Raw genomic sequence first — 19,580 nt, 5'->3', positions numbered from 1 at the left:
AACCCTAAAGGCACCAAAGAACATCCATACCATAAGTGTGGAAAACAGACACACCTCAAAAGCATCAATACAAACAGAAGGCAGTACCTGCACTACCCGCGCCAAAGTCTGCCACGACAAGGGATTCTGAAGAGACTGATGCACACTGCGTTCACGTGACCACCCCTCCAACATCCAAACGCCTCCAGCCAGGTGCACGCCTAACAGCTCCAGATGCCAAAAATTCTCTCCAAGCCAGGTCATAAGCAGCTTGAGTTGATGAAGACAAAGAACCTACCACCAACTGTAGGACCCTGTGTTGCCGACCTCCCATAGGTGCTCCGGCATACGCGTTGGCATTCTGTCCGCCTCCAAGGCAGGCCCACGGAACCTCTCCCACTGTGAACGAGACAAAGCATCCGCAATGTCATTGTCCACACCAGGAATGTGCAGAGCCCTAAAACAGATGTCATACCTAAGACACCCCAACACAAAAACCCGCAGCAATTTCAGAATCTGGGGGTCTCTGGCAGACTGTCTGTTAATGATATCCACTACAGCCAGATTGTCAATCCGAAACAGAACCTTCTTATGAGCGAACTGCTGCCCCATAGCGTCAAAGCAACAACCACTGGAAACAGTTCTAAAAAAGCAATGCTTCTGCCACCATCCTTCCACAATTCCGGCCACTTCTCTGCACACCATTTACCTTGCCAGTAAACTCCAAAACCATCGCTGCCTGCAGCGTCTGAAAAAATTTGAACCTCCCACAGCCAGTCCTCCTCCCGGGCCAAAGGAATCCCATTAAAGGAATGCAGAAAGGTGGACCACATCCGCAAATCCTCTTTCACACCCGCAGTCAATCTCACACGGTGATGGGGCAAATGATGTCCAGACAGAGCCCTTCCTAGACGCCTGCAAAAAGTTCTACCCGCTCTCACCACCCTGCAGGCAAAATTCAAATGACCCAATAAGACCTGAACCTCCTTCACCGTAACCTTTGGTTTTGCCAACATCGCCTGTATGAGATCCAACATTTTCAACTTCTTGTCCTGTGGCAATCGAGCTTGCATGAGTCTTGAATCAAGCTCAATTCCTAAAAAAGACATGGTCACGCATGGACCCATGGTCTTTTCTGGGGCCAAAGGCACCCTCAAGTAATTCATAAGTTGTTGAAATGTATCCAGTGCTACCTGACACTCTGATGATCCCTGGGGTCCCACAAAAAAGAAATCATCCAGATAGTGCGTGACGAGCTCATAACCAGAACGGCGAGTGAAAAACCACTGCAAGAAGGTGCTAAAAGTTTCCAAAAGGACACAGGATATCGAGCAACCCATTGGCAGTGCTTTGTCCACGTACCATTTACCATGGAAATGGATTCCCAGAAGACACCAGTCTTCAGGATGGACTGGAAGCAGTCTAAATGCAGATTTGATGTCGCATTTTGCCATCTCAGCCAAGAGACCCGCTGCTACCACTAAAGTCATAGCCACATCAACAGAGGAATAGGACACTGAAGCTGACTCATCATCAGTAAAATCATTCACTGATGCCCCTTCTGGCCATGACAAGTGTTGAATCAACCTATACTGACCAGGATCCCTTTTAGGAACCACTCCTATAGGTGAAATTATCAAATTCTCCAAAGGCCAATCATCAAAGGGGCCTGCCATTCGACCTTCAGAAACCTCTTTATTCAGTTTGTCCTGTACCACTGTTGGATGTTCATCAGCCGATTTTAAATTCCTAGACCAACGCCTCACACGAGGACCTGTAAAACCTAATCTGAAACCTTCACGGAAACCAGACAACAAAATATCTTGAGCTTGCACATCACTATATTGTGACAGGCTGATAGCCAACTGGACCAATTTAACCGGAGTACGAGCCTTTGGCCCCAACTCCAGTAGCATTCTTCCCCCCTCTGTTAGCCTGAGCTTGTTGTGAAGGGCCTGACGTGCCAGCACTCCGCTGCGGCCACTGTTGTCCCCCTGCCGGACTGGGCCCCCAGCATTTGACTGAAGGGTGTTTTTTACCACATTGAGAGCATTCATGTCGGAATCTGCAAAACTCCCTTGAACAGAACCCCTTGTTAAAATCCCAACAAGCCCCCCCTCCTGATTGTGCGCCTGCTGTGTTTCCCACCCCTCCCCTGGTGGGTTTTCCTGTAAAGGGCCGGTAAACTAAAGGTAGACCACTAGCTGTGAAAATGGTCTTACCACCTACTGAAGCACCCATGGTGTGCTGCCAAAGATCAGTATCCAATTCGCCCCACTTAGCGTCAGGGTCCCACGCCATACGGGCCCTGAACTCCTCATCATATTGCGCCCAGCAAAACCACTGCCAGTAATCTGAGCTTTCCTGATAACATCCATATATTTGAATAATGCCACACAGCGCTCAGGAAACTTCTCACAGTACACGCTAGCATAAATTAAAAACGCTGACGTCCAGTTCTCAATGGTCAGCGGTACTTTGGGGCGCTTGGCCAACTCGTACTCTTCTTCTTTGGAGCCTTCTTTAGAATGCACTTCCCTATGTAGGAGCTTCAGAAGCTCCACATACTCACCTTTCCAAATCCTCTCTTTAGTTGAGAGCATCAAATGTGCACCTAAAGGCTTAGTGACACCCATGTAGGGTAATTTCTTAATTTTCAGTTCCTTACTATGTAAAGGATCCTTCCCGTCCCCAGCGGGCTCAGTGCACATGCCACTGTCAACCGTGGAGGACATCTTCTCATCCTCACCTTTACCCACCCCTTGATCCCTAACATAGCGGCCCTTAAACAGTTTACCACCTGATTCAGCTAAAGGCTCACCCCCGGTCCCCACTGACACCATTTTTGGTCTGGCCCGTGGGTTAGGAAGCTCACCTGGATTCAAAACGGGGGCTTGCCCTGGCCCCGACCTCCATGTCCTTTGGTCCACGTTGTCCACCATCCGAGGAACCCTTCCCACGGGGCCGCGCTCTCGAGCTGGTCCGGACACCACCACCTTCTTTGCCTGCACCGCCACCGGTGCCTGTAAAACACTATGAGAAGCATGAAAATGCCCCCCCCCCCCAGACACAATATCACGAATCTCCCCTTCCTCGGGGCTCTCCTCATCATAGTCCAAAAGTAATGATTTCTCCAACCTAGGAGGACTTGGCGCCAACAACCTTTTATGAGCTTTACTTTGCTCCACCACACTAGCATGGGCCTTACCAACCCTCTGTTGATCACTCACAGGAGGAGCCGACTGTACGCGCCGGTACTCCCCTGACTTTCTACTACTCCTGTAAATATTTGCTGCAGAAAAATCCAACTGTCGTGAGTGAAGATTCGTAGGGGCCAGCGAGGTCGCGCTGGACCTGTATCTGCTGACCGCGCCGGGATCCCCCGACGGTATGGAATGTGCCGCGCTTGGCTCCACCCTCCCTTCTCCTCGGCGGAAATGGGCTGGACTCCGCCCTACCGAGTCTGCTGCTCCACGTTGATCCCTAACCTGAAAAGAAAAAGGCTGGACTGATGTGCCGGGCCCCTGACCAAGAACCACACCACTACCAACTGACCTCTTTGCAAGATCTCTCTGAATAAACCTATCATCTTGTAACACCACATCACCTGACTGGAAACAAACTCTACGCTGAGGAGGGGAAGGCTCCACCACCTCCTCCTCCCCACTGCTCCAATCCAGCATAGCCTGTAATACAGCTGACGCAGGACCTTGAGCTTGACCCCTAGACATCACCTGTGATTGAACTGGAACATCACTAACCTGTACCATTTGACTCCCCAAAACAGGCTTATGCAATTTCAAAACCTGCCCCGGTTCACCCTGAAAACCCATCCCCACTCCACCCCTACCCCTAACAGAATCACGAATACCCTCAGACCAAGAAGGGAAAACATCCAGACCTTCCCAAGACCGAGCTCCCACACCAGACCCTTTTTCCGCCACCCCAGCCGAAGAAAGAGAACCAACCTGCAACAACTTCATAGGAAGCCCCCTGCCAGACCCCAAGGAATAAACTGGGGAAGTCACCTTACCTGTGTCCTGACCAAGCGCTTCAAAGGACATGTCCACCCAACCCCCTGTCTGAGCCCACTCGCCTTCCCCAACCGACCCACTATGAACTGAAACAACCTCATCCCTAATGGAAATTGCCGGAGAAAACAACAAAGGGCTGAAATGGCCTGACTCCACTTGCTCAAAAACTTCACCATCAGCTGGCACCTGAAAACATTTTTGCTGCCCAAAGACCTCTTGACCGCCCAAAGCGTGATGATTAACATGAAAAGGGGCCACTTCATTGCCCAGCACCATAAAATTACGGCCCGCGTCCAACCCCAAAGCTCCCTGTGCATCCTGGACCCTCCCTTCAATCTGTAGTGATGGCCGTTGAAGAGAAGACGGAGAGCGCGCAACCCTCACCCGCTCCCCCCCCTCCCGATCCACTAACTCCGGAGGCAGAAGCAGCCCGCTTCTGTCCTCCGCGCTGCGCACCTCGCTTCCCTCGTTGTCCCGCCACAGAACCCGCCCGCATTAAAGCCGCCGGAGCAATAGCAAGCTCCTGCGGCGCCCCTTCTAAGAAACCCCCCCTCACCGCAGAACTTACCGGCTCCGAAGACCGCTGGGCTTCGACAGACGCCACCTCCTTCGACCGCTGCTGGGCAGGCCGTCGAGTACGCGAGCGGCCACATTCGCTCAGGTCCCCTGAGCGAGAACGTTTCGGCGTAACACACGCCGCCACCACAGCGGCTACCCCGTCGGAAGCCTGACGGTGAGGGCGCGAAGGGCCCTTCACATTACCGATCACCAGATCCAACCTACCCGCCTCACTGAGAAGCAGGATGGCTTCCAAGACCCTGTAATCCTCAGCCGCCATGCCTATGCAAAATTCAAGTCGAAAAAGACTAAGAAAACACTCACTAAACACTACCAGAAAAAATTTCTCCTAAGCTAACTCCCGGCCACCAGGTCACCAAACCTAAAATGGTGGCCGGGAGGAGGAGCCCACAGAATTTATTCTTGGGCTCCTCTAGTAGGAAAATAAAGCCCAAATTTGAAAAAAGGAGCCCGGGGCCTGGGACCCAGCCCCCCCTGCCAGACCCTCCCAAACCGCCCGGGGGAGAGACCCCCCAAGCCCCCCATGGCGCTGGTAGCAAGAGAATGACCATTTCTGCTCAGCTGATATGTGCAGTAAAACAACAGTTATACCCTTTCCAGATGTAAGTTTACATTGCAAATTATCCAAAATAATTTACATGGATTTCATAACGTATGTATGTTGCTTTTTATTAATGTTAATCGGAGGTAACCCGAGTAAGTAATGTACATGCTGCAGAAATCGTTGTGCATCACAGGATCGAAAGCTGACAATATTTCAATACTCCAATTCTGACATCTCCGCCCAAGATTTGAGAGTGATGGCTTTCGAGATGCTTTGAATGGCATGAAGGAAATGAGGCAAGTGGGGATCCATGTCACATTATACTGTGTTCATGCCACTAAGAGCTTGTGAGAGACTAGTTTCAGATATCCAATCTACTCCATTTTTTATGTATTTAAATATAACGCTCTTTACTTATGTGGTATATTCAAAATATGTCCAGTGAATTTTCATTCAACTAATTTGTATGTCCAGATACTCTTCTGTCGCTTCTTTGACCACCTTGTCCCGCCTGCGTGCCCAGTCTAAACATCAGATTGCCAAAATTCTACAATAACTTCCCCCGTTACATTCTGCATATGGCAATTGAGTGGTCTTTAAGGCGTTCAGAGATTACACACTTGCTAGTCCACCTCAATCAAATTTGAATCAAATAGTTGAGTTTCCTTTTTCAATGGCATTCATCACAAAACTTCTACCTTTCCATCTATCCTTTAAAAGGTCCAGCATCGCCATAGAAACATCTTTTACCGACTCATCTCATTCCTAGTCTCATGGTGTCAGAGATTGTGTTTACCTCGCTTGTGTGTTTTTTGTGAGTTTTTTTTTTGTCAACATGCTGTATGCAGCTATTACCCTGTCATACTGACTTCACAATATCTACCGCCCTTCCATTTTGGGAAGGTAGTCTCTCTGGCTTTTGTTAGCTGCTCGTGCAGGTCTGCTACATGTGTTAATTTACACGTATTGTGTTCCTCCCAGAAATTCTGCATGACAGTGTTTTATAATTTTCATTGATAACTGAATCGATAAATTATAAAAACAAAGTGACATCTGTGTGCTGTCGCCAGAAAAAAAAAACAGACCGTGTGTGTGTGTGTGTGTGTATATGTGTATAAGCGCCTGTTGTGCAGTCTTGACGCTCGTGCTTGCTGTCCCCCCCTCGTTGCTTGTGCTTGCTCCCCTGCACCCCGTTGCTTGTGCTTGCTCTCCTGCCCCCCCTCGTTGCTTGTGCTTGCTGTCCTCCCCCCACCCTTGTTGCTTGTGCTTGCTCGACTGCCACCCGTTGCTTGTGCTCGCTGTCCTGCCCTCTTGCTGTCCTGCCGTTGCTTCTGCTTGCTCCCCTGCCCCCGCTGCTTGTGCTTGTTGTCCTGCCCCCCCTCGTTGCTCGTGCTTGCTTTCCTCCCCCCTCGTTGCTTGAGCTTGCTCCCCTGACCCCGTTGCTTGTGCTTGCTGTCCTGCCCCCCTCGTTGCTCGTGCTCGCTGTCCTGCCCCCCCTTGCTGTCCTGCCGTTGCTTGTGCTTGCTCCCCTGCCCCACCGCTGCTCGTGCTTGCTGTCCTGCCACGCCCTTGTTGCTCGTGCTTGCTGTCCTCCCTCCCTCATTGCTTGTGCTTGCTCCCCTGCCCCCCCATTTCTTGTGCTCGCTGTCCTGCCCCCCTTGCTGCCCTGGTCCACCCTCGTTGCTCTTGCTTGCTGTCCTCCCCCCCCTTGTTGCTTGTGCTTCCTCCCCTGCCCCTCCTCGTTGCTTGTGCTTACTCCCCTGCCCCCCTCGTTGCTTGTGCTTGCTGTCCCCCACCTCGTTGCTCGTGCTGGCTGTCCTGCCCCCCCTCGATGCTCGTGCTTGCTGTCCTGCCCCCCCTCGTTGCTCGTGCTTGCTGTCCTGCCCCCCTCGTTGCTTGTGGTGGCTCCCCTGCCCCCCCTTGCTTGTGCTCGCTGTCCTGTGCTTGTGCTTGCTGTCCTGCCCCCCTCGTTGCTTGTGCTTGCTGTTCTGCCCCCTCGTTGCTTGTGCTTGCTCTCCTGCCCCCTCGTTGCTTGTGCTTGCTGTCCTGCCCCCCCTTGTTGCTCGTGCTTGCTGTCCTCCGACCTCGTTGCTTGTGCTTGCTGTCCTGCTCCCCCCTCGTTGCTCGTGATTGCTGTCCCCCCCTCGTTGCTTGTGCCTGCTCCCCTGCCCCCTTGTTGCTTGTGCCTGCTCCCCTGCCCCGTTGCTTGTGCTTGCTGTCCTGCCCCCCTCGTTGCTTGTGCTTGCTGTCCTGCCCTCTCTCGTTGCTTGTGCTTGCTGTCCTGCCCCCCCTCGTTGCTTGTGCTTGCTGTCCTGCCCCCCCTTGTTGCTTGTGCTTGCTGTCATGCCCCCTTGTTGCTTGTGCTTGCTGTCCTGTCCCCTTGTTGCTTGTGCTTGCTCCCCTGCCCCCCGTTGCTCGTGCTTGCTGTCCTTCCCCCCCTCATTGCTCGTGCTTGCTGTCCCCCCCCTTGTTGCTTGTGCTTGCTCCCCTGCCCCCCTCGTTGCTTGTGCTTGCTCCCCTGCCCCTCGTTGCTTGTGCTTGCTGTTCTGCCCCCTCGTTGCTTGTGCTTGCTGTCCTCCCCCCTTGTTGCTTGTGCTTGCTGTCCTGCTCCCCCCTCGTTGCTCGTGATTGCTGTCCCCCCTCGTTGCTTGTGCCTGCTCCCCTGCCCCCCTTGTTGCTTGTGCCTGCTCCCCTGCCCCGTTGCTTGTGCTTGCTGTCCTGCCCCCCCTCGTTGCTTGTGCTTGCTGTCCTGCCCCCTCTCGTTGCTTGTGCTTGCTGTCCTGCCCCCCCTCATTGCTTGTGCTTGCTGTCCTGCCCCCCCTCGTTGCTTGTGCTTGCTGTCCTGCCCCCCGCTTTGCTTGTGCTTGCTGTCCTGCCCCCTCGTTGCTTGTGCTTGCTGTCCTGCCCCCTTGCTGCTTGTGCTTGCTCCCCTGCCCCCGTTGCTCGTGCTTGCTGTCCTGCCCCCCTCATTGCTCGTGCTTGCTGTCCCCCCCCCCTCGTTGTTTGTGCTGGCTCCCCTGTCCCCCGTTGCTTGTGCTCGCTGTCCCGCCCCCCCTTGCTGTCCTGCCCCCCCTTGTTGCTTGTGCTTGCTCCCCTGCCCCCCTCGTTGCTTGTGCTTGCTCCCCTGCCCCCGTTGCTTGTGCTTGCTGTCCCGCCCCCCTCGTTGCTTGTGTTTGCTGCCCTGCCCCCCCTTGTTGCTTGTGCTTGCTGTCCTGCCCCCTCGTTGCTTGTGCTTGCTCTCCTGCCCTGCTATTGGCATTGTAAATGACAATGCCATTTATTTATGTTTTAAAAAAAATACATAAATAACAATAATATCATGAGCACTGCCAATAGCTCTAACTTTAAAATGCCGAGACCATTGCATTGTAAATGCTTGGTTTTTTTAGGCAGCATATTACTCTTATCAAGTGCATTATTTGAATTGATCCACATCCAAGTGTTTATAGCACGGCACAATCAGGTTGTAGCTGAAGGCAGTCCGAGTTTCTCGCAGTGGGGCAGTATGGTGTTCAATGGGGGAGAGGATATGGCACTATGGCCAGAGCTGTCGAATTTGGAACTGGGGAACCGGGTTCAGCCTTCATGACCAGTTCACCAGACCACTCTACGAAGGGAGCATATTCCCATGCTAGACTTTTTTTAGAAGGCCCCACTAGATATTAGAAGGCCTGATGTCTTAGCACAAGCAGATGTACCCTAGTGGTGTCAATTGTGGGTTAACCTTGAAGGCCTGTCCACCACAATCCATATTGAAGTTCATCTCCAGTCTTGCGGGCAGGTCTAGGAAGCAGCACACCCTACAGCCACAGTGAAATAGTCACTGACTCTGGCACTGAGGTCACATGAACCTTGAGCAGGTTAGGGCGGTATGAACGGTGTGACCACACTGGGTACCTATTTCGGGTGGGTGCGTAGTGTTTGTAAGTATATTATGGTTTAAAAAAACTTGCCGCCTCCTTCCTTGCCTACAGCAATTTTCAGCAACAATAAAAATTTCACAATAACTTCAGTGAATAATGTTCTTCCTAGAGAGAGATCAGAGTTTTGTCTAGTGGAAGGGTTAATTCCTGGAAAGGTAGAACAGAGGGTTAATGTGCCTGCTGTAAAGAACATGCAGATCACAAAGTGCAATAATGTTATCTAGGTTAGTAGGTTACTGCTTTTTTCAGAGAGATCCTTTTGTTACTTGCAGTTTATAAGTTAAATCCTAACATAGAACAGTGAGCTATTAAACTATACTGCCTACTAGTATGGTTGTCATGTGGCTTCTACACCTTGTAGATCTTTGTCTTATGTAACATTTCCTATACAGTGATTTACACACATATAAATGAGTGTCTCTGTGTAGTGGGTATGATGTAAAGTGCTCAGACACCGTACACTGGTATCAGTGGTGCTGTAAATCAAATTAAATGTATCTGAGAGAGTATGGTTATGGAAACTTGAGGGGGACTTTTAACGGGTGGAAGTGAGGGAGTACGAGACATAGGTGATCATTGGGGGCACCAACAAACATTGTTGCACAGGGCGCCACCAGCACGAAAGCCGGCTCTGCCATCGAGGCCATTCCGCCTCACCCATTTGTACCTCCATTGGCCTTGTTTCAGCAGTAGTAGATGCAACCCACCAAGGATTGGCAATGCAGGATTTGCACGCACACCAAACTAAGTTTGCAAACTTCACAGTCTCTCTGCTTCATGCACAAGCACTTTTAACGTGTGCTACCTGCTCTGGAGCCACTGGAATTATGCAGCAATGGGGACAAAATTATGCAGCAGTGTTGACTAAATTATGCAACAATAAAAAGGCTGCAGCGTAATGCAATATATTTTCTTATACTTTATTATTTAGACATTTTACACATGTTAAGTTTCTGCAAAGATTCTGCCTCATTAGTATCAGTATAACATACAAATGCAGCAGTGAGAAAGGTGATCAGTCAACCTTTGCAAAGGACTGTCCACTTTGCAGCAACTCAAGTCACGTTTTTAGTAACTTTTTATTCATTTGAGCTACAAAAATGATTAGTTAGAACTGTAAGATTATGCAGTGGATGATGTATTATGTGGCAAATATGGCAGAGCCATAATTCTATAGAAAACAATTGCAAACTAGGATATTTTGCAATTCATGTTTGAACTGCTCTTGTGGAAGAAGGAAGGAGAAGTGATAATGAGAGAAACTGCATGGCTTGGAGACAAATGGCTTGTGATTCCACTTTAAGCATATTTGGGACGTTGTGTGATTGGAAATATATCCCACTTTGTGAATATATTTAAATGCCAATAACTCCTATTAAACCTTAAATAATCAAGTGTATCCATTGGTTGAATTAAATAACACAATAAGCTGTAACTGGTCGCTGAAATGCCAAACAAATACTAAAAATTGGGATGTTTGGCACATTCTGGCCACACCTCTGACTCCGCCCACTGATCCAGTCTTTGGGTTATCCCCGCCCTTGGAGTCTCCGCCCACAGTTCCCCTACTTTTTTCCCCCCACTTCGACCACTGATTAAAAACCACCTGACCTGACCATGATGACGTTCGTATAGTCGTAGATGCGCACAGCGCGCAGATGTCTCCGCCTCCGCGGGGCGGGGTTATTCAGTTAATTTTACCTTAGGGTGGGGTCTCTGATGCCTGGTGACACTCATCACGACATGCGCATTGGGGCTCATGCATTAAAAAGTGCGTGTGACTCTGAGGCAGGTTTCTCAGAGGCCAGAGACAAGCCTGGGAAAGAAAGGCCCGCAGGTGAGTCTATGTAAATACGACTGGATGCCAGCCGTTTAAATTGCATGCAATGCAAATGCAATCCAGTATAGCCTTTATGCCGCCCCAAGCCATGCTGGAGGCGATGAGACCGACACAGGCATCCGGTTGAGACAAACAGCGTCATTGTTGTGGCTTACCGTGTTTTGTTTTGCTGGCTTTGTAACAGGTCAGCATGGCCCTACCTTCAGAGCATAATGAAAGGACTGCTTGGCAAAGAGGTGTTCAGTGATAAAGGAATGTGCCTCACATCAATATATTCAATGTATGCAAAAATTCACGCATATTAATGAATTAAAAAAAAGCTTTTATATATGTTTTCATTTATTTTAATGATTTGCATAGCGCCAGCATGATGCCTTTATGTCTCTCTGCTACCAGGGCCCCAGAGCAGGCCTTGCGGTGGTGTCGTTTCACCTTTACGGGCCCCCAGTTCAGCTTCCACCCTGAGAATGTGTGCGAGGTATGAGAGTTTTAGGTGCCCCTCAGCTCATTTTGCTGGGGGAGGGGGGTTTGTGTCACTCCACTATCTGCAGCTAGGTCTGTGTGATGAGTATCTATAGCGCTACCAAGAACCACATGATGCCTCCTAGGTGCTTGGCTAGTGAGGAGCTTAGGTCCTGGGGTATGAGGGAGTGCAGAGTGAGTGAGATAGCATCCCTTCTTTTTCAGCAGGGCAGTGTGTGACTTGCGATTTACCACCTCAGTTGTTTTTACAACAACTTATCTTGCCCTGTTTCGCAGTTTGTGTGCTGATACTTGTAGCCTGCGTTCATAGGAGGGAAATCTAAACTATACAAGCAGCTTGTGTTCTTCTTGTCTATTTGATATTGCGTTCTGGTAGATGCAGTCCTGCATTTGTAAAAAGAAAATCAAAATAACAGTGTGCATTGTTTTATATCATGCATGTACATTGAATATTGCATTCTGGTCATTGGAGTCCTGCATTTGTAAAATGAAAATAACATGTACAGTGCGTTTTATGCTATAATTGACCTAGGATGCATTTTGATACTTGTAGACCTTCATTTGTAAAATGAAAACCAGCAGAACATGCACTCGGTGTGTACTATATAATACACATAGGTGGAATATTGCATTCTTGTACTTGTACTCCTGCATTTATAAAATGCAAATCAAAGCAAAATGTACAGTTTGTATTTTTGTAGCATATCTGTACTTGATAGATTTCCCTCAGGTACTTATAGAACCAGAATGAAACTCAAAATTACATGAATTTTTATATCATACCTTCTCATGGGATATTGCTTTATGGAACTTGAATTCCTGCGTTTACAAAATGAAAATCAAAACTGCATGTACAGTGCACATTGTTGTATATAGGGCTTCTGCAAGGCAGAGTGCATTCTGGTACTTGCAGTCCTGTATTTAGTTTTATATTGGTGTTCTGTTTTTGTATTTTAAAGTAAAGCATTTATAATGAGAATTCAAACCACAGATGATGCTTGTATTGTGTCCTCCCACGTCTGTGTGTGGAAAGCGGTTTTCCTTCGTATGTTTAGCACGGACAGGGTGCTGGCCATGATTGACTTGTATGTAGTCTGTGCAGATTAGGTGCTGGGGGTTATGGGCGTCTCAGTGGTTTAACATACTAGGGACCCTGCATGCTACATGCCCCACGATGAAGAGAAGGTGGCATTGGGTTTGTGCGCACACACTGCCAGGCCAGCAAACCTTGTGACCGAAGATGCTTGGAGTGGGTGCGAGTGGTGTACCCACATGTTAAGTGTTGCTCATACATGCAAAGGCAGTCTGATGTGTGTACCACCATGGGATGCCGGCTGGTTCAGGAGCACACTGCTGCTGGAGCGGGATAAAGTTCCAAGTGGTGATTTGCCTTCATCCTCTGTCCGAAGGCTAAGGCCCTGCATAGTGAGGAGGCCCATGGCCTCTGAAGCCATCCATTAGCACCAGTGTTGAATGGACTCCTGGAGAAACTGACCGCCCCAACGGAGGATCTGCTATCCTCCTAATACTTTCCACATCTCCATGCTTGCTTATTTGCAGCCAACAAAATCTCTAGGGGCTATAGCCCTCACACTCCACTCTATAAACTCAGTCTCCTGTTTTTCAACATAAAATCCTCCTTCCTTCTTGAATCTGTCCCCAACCTACAGTTAGCCATAATTCTCTTCACCTTAGTCTAAATAATGCTGCTTGCGTGCTGACTGCGTGACCCACCTATGCATCCAGCCTGGGGGGATGGATGCAGGTGATATCTGCCAAAGGACACTACGTCCTGTGCTGAACAATGCGCCTATCTGGACGCATAATATTGTCATTATAATGCTGAGCATGTGCCTTGTTAAATACACAATCTTAATAAAACAAGTTGAAAACGTTCAGTAGATTCAACAGAAGGGTCATATCTGACATATACTGAGAAGTGAAGAGGATTGGAACCATCTCAGATCAGATGTTCAGCAGTTGGGACTGATTCAAAAGCCAGTGCTAAAGTCCATAAAAGCAAGACCTACATATCCTTATTTTGCCTTCATATATATTTTTTGCAATGATGGCCTAAAGGTTCATGCCTTTTTCTCTCCTGTCTCACTCTTTTCTTAAACCTAAATAGCACATCAGATTATTTAGCCTTTTCTTTTGCCCTCTTCTGTAATCTTCCTAGAAGTAATCTGGCCAGTAGTTTAACAGAGTAATCTAATACGTAAGATTGGATAGTAGCTAACAAACAGAATCACCTCTCTCCACCTTATTTAATTCATTCATTCATTTCAATCTTTATTTCGATCTGTTTAGATCATAAAAGGAATACAAGCAGTTTAAAATAAAGTTAAAATAGTATCAAGTAATAACATAGTTTAAAAGCAGTACAATTAGCCTGTTTAAAATCAGTTACAGTACATTACATTTGAGTCATTGGTACAATTCAATTATAACAAATCTGTATCTGACTTAATGCAGCGGTTACGGGTATGCCACATCGCTGTTAGAAATTTTGCCACTGCAAACACAATTGGCAGTGATAGTTCCGTCTTTAATATTCTGTAAGCTGGGAGGTAGTGCCTAAAACCAAGATTTTTAAGGAGTGGGACAAGCCAGTACTTCCTAGATCTTTGGTAAGCTTTACAGAAAAATATAATATGCAGGTCGTTTTCCTGATGGTGTGAACATACCGGGCACTGTGCTGAAGGCTGGGACTGGGCCCAATGATTAGTAAATGCCCTGAGAGGGAGGGTGCCATATCGCCACTGCATAAATAATTTTCTAGTCAGAACGGGGCTGATGCCATCAAGGACAAGCTCTAGATGGTATGAGTCTTTAGATTTAATAAACAAATTTGTTAAAGACCCCTCGCGTGTACTCTCTGTTGACACAAGTAACTTTTGCTTGTAAAAATCCCTCGAGAGAAGTTTGCGTGGGATCCTAGAGCATGCGTTTCCCGGATCTAGCCATAGTTCTGGTCTTCCTAGGGTCTCGCATGTTTGTTTAATATATCTCAGCCATGGGATTTGTGTTGCATTAGGTAAGCGTAGAATCTCTTCAAGCTCAGCCCTATAGTTCATTAGTTAAGGCGTGCTCCAGATTCTGCGCCAAAAGATTATTGGTTTTAGTCCCAACTCTTCTGTAATCGGTCTAAACCCAAGTCTAATCTCAGCGGGAGAAGGGGGGTGCTTGGTGGTAGGGCTGCCAACTGCCTAATGAAGTTATTCTCACTAATCTGCAAGTTCTGGGCAATTGTGTGACCCCACAATTCTCCACCATAGGTAACTGCCCCTCTTGCCTGCATTTTATAGATTTGGAGGAGGGGACCAAAAGGCTTGTAGGTCGACCTACTTGCCACCCGTTAACTGAACCAGTTTCATCTTGGCCTTGGTCCGATGTGAGTCCCATGTCATAGTCTGGTTGATGGTTACCCCCAGGTATTCGAAAGTGAGGACCCTCTCTAATCTCAGTGGGCCTATGGTAGGATTGGGGCGAGTTGAGGAGGGAGGGTTGAAGATCATATATTTGGTTTTCAGGGCATTGATCTCTAGCCCGAGCTCCACACAAAAAGTCGAAAACCCGTCCAGGACCCGTTGTATACCCATGGGGGACTTGGACAGCAACAGGGTGTCGTCCGCAAACATAATGGCGTGCACCCTGCTGCCGTTGAGCTTGGGAGCGTCAATGTCACCCAACCTATTCCGGTGGCCGATTACCCCGTTGAAAAAGAGGCAGAACAGGGTCGGTGCAAGTACACAACCCTGTCTCACCCCTCTGTCAACGGGGAATCTTCCCGAAAGTGCCCCGCTTCTGCCACACCTGACCCGGGCGAAGTTCCCCTGATGTAGTCTTATCAGAATTGACAGAATGTCGGCCGGGATCCCTAGCTCCGCCAAAACGGTCCATAATCTGTCTCTTGGCACTAAGTCGAAGGCTGCTCGCAAGTCCACAAGCTGCCGCCCTCGGTTGCTGCAGTCTTCCAGAACAAGAGTTTCAGACGGAAGATATGGTCCGTGGTTGAGACCCCCCTTCTGAACCCAGCCTGGTAGGGACTCAAGATGGCGAGTTCCTCAATCCAATTTTGAAGGCGATCAAGTATCAGCCTACCAAATTTTTTCTGAGGTACATCAATGAGGCTATGGGCCTGTAGTTGGCTGGGAGCAGAGGCGATCCCTTCTTATATATGGGAACAATCTCTGCGCCCAGCCAAGTACCGGGCACCTCCATACCCCTCAAAACTGCATTGAATAACGTCATCAAGTAGGGCGCCCATACATCAGGCTCCTGTTTGAATAAGTCGCTCGGTAGACCATCCAAACCTGATGTCAACCCTGCAATGGCTGCTCGTACCTCCATTTCTGTAAAGGGGTCCCCTTCTAGTAAAACACTGGTGGTCGGTGAGGAATTATTAGGGGCCCCATCGTAACTCCTATAAAGGGACTGGAAGTGATCTTGCCAAGCCTTGGCTGAGATATTGGATTTGATTGCCGAGGCTAGCTCCTCAGACCCCGTATTAACAATACGCCAAAATTTGCGAGAATCCCTACAAGCTAGTGAGATAGTGAGGTTTTCCCATTTCTCCTGTTCCCATTCGCTCTTGGCATGGGTAATCAGGCGCTTGTAGACCCTTCTCCTATCCTTTATCACAGATCTATCTCTGCCTATTTAAATAATAGACTGAAGGCAAGATTGGGGAAGAAAGGGCTCACTAAATGTGGCACTCAGCACTTCAGTTAGCTTGGGACAAAAGGTGTCTTGATCATGTTCAGATTGGTCCAGTGCCACCCTGGTCTTGGTCAGGAGTCTTTATTCTTTGGAACAATATCTGCTATTGCAGTCACCTCTGCCAAAAAGCCAGGCAATCTGCTAAGCACATTTTTTTCTGGCATGACCAGTGCCATATGATAAGCTGGCAGTATGAGCTTACTATTGCTTTATAACAATTTACAAAATCAGCTGGGATAATCACTTACTGTGATTGTTCAATTCACCTAACCTGGATAGTTTCTAGTACAAATGATAAAATATCTCTAGGGTCATTTCTGAATCTGACCAAGAAATGGCACCTACCTCAGACCTTCTCAGGAGCCTGGCCTTTCTATATTGTTTTCTATACAGTGGTACCGCATTTAGGAGTCTAGGGCTCTTAGTCAGAGCTTGTATCAACTTTTAAAAGGGGCATTCATTATAAACACAGACACTGTCAGCATTGACGTGACCCTGACTCGGTGGGAGTGGTGGACGATAGGAAAAACATTCTTATAAACAACAAGAGTTTGAAATCTGCCTAAGGAATTGTCTAGAAAGCTGAGAGCATTAATGCCTTACCTAGGGATGAAAATCACTTAAAGGTACTTTGTTTCTCTGTTTTAATCTCAAATAATTTGCGAGGAACTTCCCTTCATTCATTGCAATGTTCAAATTCATAATTTTTTTCATGATTGGTAATTGTTTTAAACCTTCCAAGACCCAAGACCCATTCTTCATGTGAAAAACAGTTTTATTCATTACCTAGAAAGTGAATAGGTATTTTGATCAGACCTAAACATATTCCAATAGTTCTTTGTTTTTTTGTTTTTGAGGAAGTTGTTCAACTTTTGCATAAATTTGAATTATTAAACGTTGGTATCAGGGCAATTCGTTTGTGGGTCGGGATAAATCAAGACACCTTTTGTTGCATAACAGTTAGTTATGTCAGAATAATTAATGTTTTACTTTGTTCTAACTCCTTAATACAAAGCTGTCTTTCCCTTCGTTCACCCTCTTGGTTTCCTTTCTCTGGATATGAAGATTCTTTAAAAAAAAAGTTGCACTGTTTTTTTGTTTTGTTAGTTCTGTGCTAGTTGCTTTCTGAACTCTGTTCGTACCTTCTGTGCCTTCCTTTCGCTCGTTCCTGTTGGTGCTGGAATCATTTGAGGGTTGTTTCTGTCGTGTCAACCTTTAATATCCCTTTCTATTTTATCTGTCAATTTCCCAAGGCACTTACCCCCAGATTCATCATTGTCATGTTTTGCGAGTCCTTAATAGCGATTATTAAGGAATCGCTATTAAAGACTCGCAAAACGGGATTCATGTAGAAATCGCAATATTTATTGCGATTTCTACAGCTACTTTATTTGCGATTTGCTAATTGCGAATCACAAATAAGGAGTGACTCCCCATTCACTCCTATGGGCCTAAAGGCCCATAGGAATGAATGGGGAGTCATTCCTTATTTGCGATTAGCAAATAGCGATTCGCAAATAAGGATGCGATTTCAAGGGTGCCAGGGTGTCCAAAGGACACCCTGTAGCACCCCTGAAATGGTAATGTACACAGGTGTTGCGCACACACATGTCCAAAGGACATGTGTGTGTGTAACATACAACTTAGAAAAATGCACTAAAGTGCATGTTTCTAAGTTTTCGCTATTTACCACATAGTTACACTTCGCGGTAAATAGCGGCCCCAGATTGCAAATTCGCAATTTTAAAATGGTTCATGAATTGCAATTAAGGAATCTCAAATTGAGATTCCTTAAATGCAATTATTCATAATTTAGCGATTTTTAGAATTACGATTTTTGCATTTGGGATGATGAATCCCAAATGCAAAAATAGCGCTCGCAAAGTGCCAGATTCTCAGAATCTGGCCCTTTGCGAGCCGATTTCGGCTTCATGAATCTGGCTGCTAGATAGTTATTCTGTCTCACGTTGTATTTGCAGTGGAGTCTTGAGTATTTGTATCTCTAAGTCTACTTGAATTAAAGGTTTCGATGATTGTTTTATGGTAATAATAAAAGCTTAAACAAACCTTTATGGAGTATTTGATACCATTCGTTAACACAGTCTTTGTTTTTAGGTTTCGCCTATTATCATTCGCTTACGAATGTAATAGGCGAGAATTCAAGTGCTCCATCGACTCGTCAAACCACTGCGGTTTTCTCACAGTGCATGTGAGTCACGTGACCACAACAGCGGGTCACGTGACCACACAAGCACGCGCATCTCCCTAATCCGCCTGCCACACTTCTCCTCCCCTCGCTCGCATTCCCGCCCCCCCACCAGGCTCTCCCGCCCCCATCCGGCTTCCCTCCGGCCATTTGCCAGCATTGCTCAAATTTGACAAGACAAGCGTTCATGCGCAAAGCCATAACAATTATATACTGGTGTTACATTTGAGCGTGCAAACGTTCGTAATCGCGCAAAGGTTCATAATAACGTCATAAGACAAAAGCGCGATGTAAAATTTGACAAGACAAGCGCGATGTCAATGTAAATGCGCAAAGCCATAACAATTATATACTGATGTTAAATTTGAGCGCAATGGCACTCAAACGTTCATGTTGAAAGTCATACAATTATTTAAAAAACGACCATTGGCACAAAAGACTGAACACATTCATTGTACACAGTTCAAAAGAAAGACAAGCACTGGCGTTGCCAATAGGTTTCGCATTTGGAAAGTTGGAGCTATTGGTTTTGTAAATGACATTTTATATTTATATATCGTTATTGGCATTGTCAATAACAATATATAAATATAAAATGTCATTTACAAAACCAATAGCTCCAACTTTCCAAATGCGAAACCTATTGGCAACGCCAGTGCTTGTTTAGAGACTGTTAGCTTTATCGTCAGATGTAATCTACCCTGGATTCTTTGAATTTAAAGCTATTGTGGAAGTTAAATTGCATGTCATTTTAGAGTTATTGAGGGAGAACTAATATTAAATGTATTTCAGAATCTGTTCTGCTTTAGTTTTAAGGGTTTAACATAATATTTTAATTATTATAGACAGAAATGTCATACATTGAAAAAGTTTGAAGAGGGGTTCTGTACTTCACAGCTTATAAAGTTAAGAGAAGAATAATAAAAATATTGGAAGACGAGATTAATTAGTTATGACATTTTTATTTGCTAGTTGGAATAAAAGGGAAATAATGAAAACATAAGATTTATAAATATCTAGCAAGCATGTTCTTATAAAAATATGCAAACCTTAGTCCTCATTAAATGTTTTGAGACATCCATACATTCGAAGCTGAGTTATGGATACACTAGGTAGCACTCTGAAGAGAAAGACTAAAGAAAATTAACATTTTAAAATAATTGTAAAGTCGCATAATAATGGTGAACCTAGCTACATCTGACCACTATTGGTTTCCTATGGATGGCAATCCCTGTGCACGTCCACTAGAAACCAGCAGTGTTAATCAATG

The 19,580-nt window shown here is 46.8% G+C and overlaps 1 protein-coding gene across 1 annotated transcript in view; it reads left to right on the top strand.

Moving 5' to 3' along the window:
• ABCB8 (ATP binding cassette subfamily B member 8) overlaps nt 1-19,580 on the top strand; it is a 512,951-nt gene that overhangs the window by 430,868 nt on the left and 62,503 nt on the right. The window lies entirely within an intron of this gene.

The sequence above is a fragment of the Lissotriton vulgaris genome, chromosome 10 (genome assembly GCF_964263255.1).
Source record: "Lissotriton vulgaris chromosome 10, aLisVul1.2, whole genome shotgun sequence".
Lineage (NCBI taxonomy): Eukaryota > Metazoa > Chordata > Amphibia > Caudata > Salamandridae > Lissotriton > Lissotriton vulgaris.
Note: the sequence above shows the minus strand (reverse complement) of the source record. Positions and strands in the feature narration are given on the sequence as shown.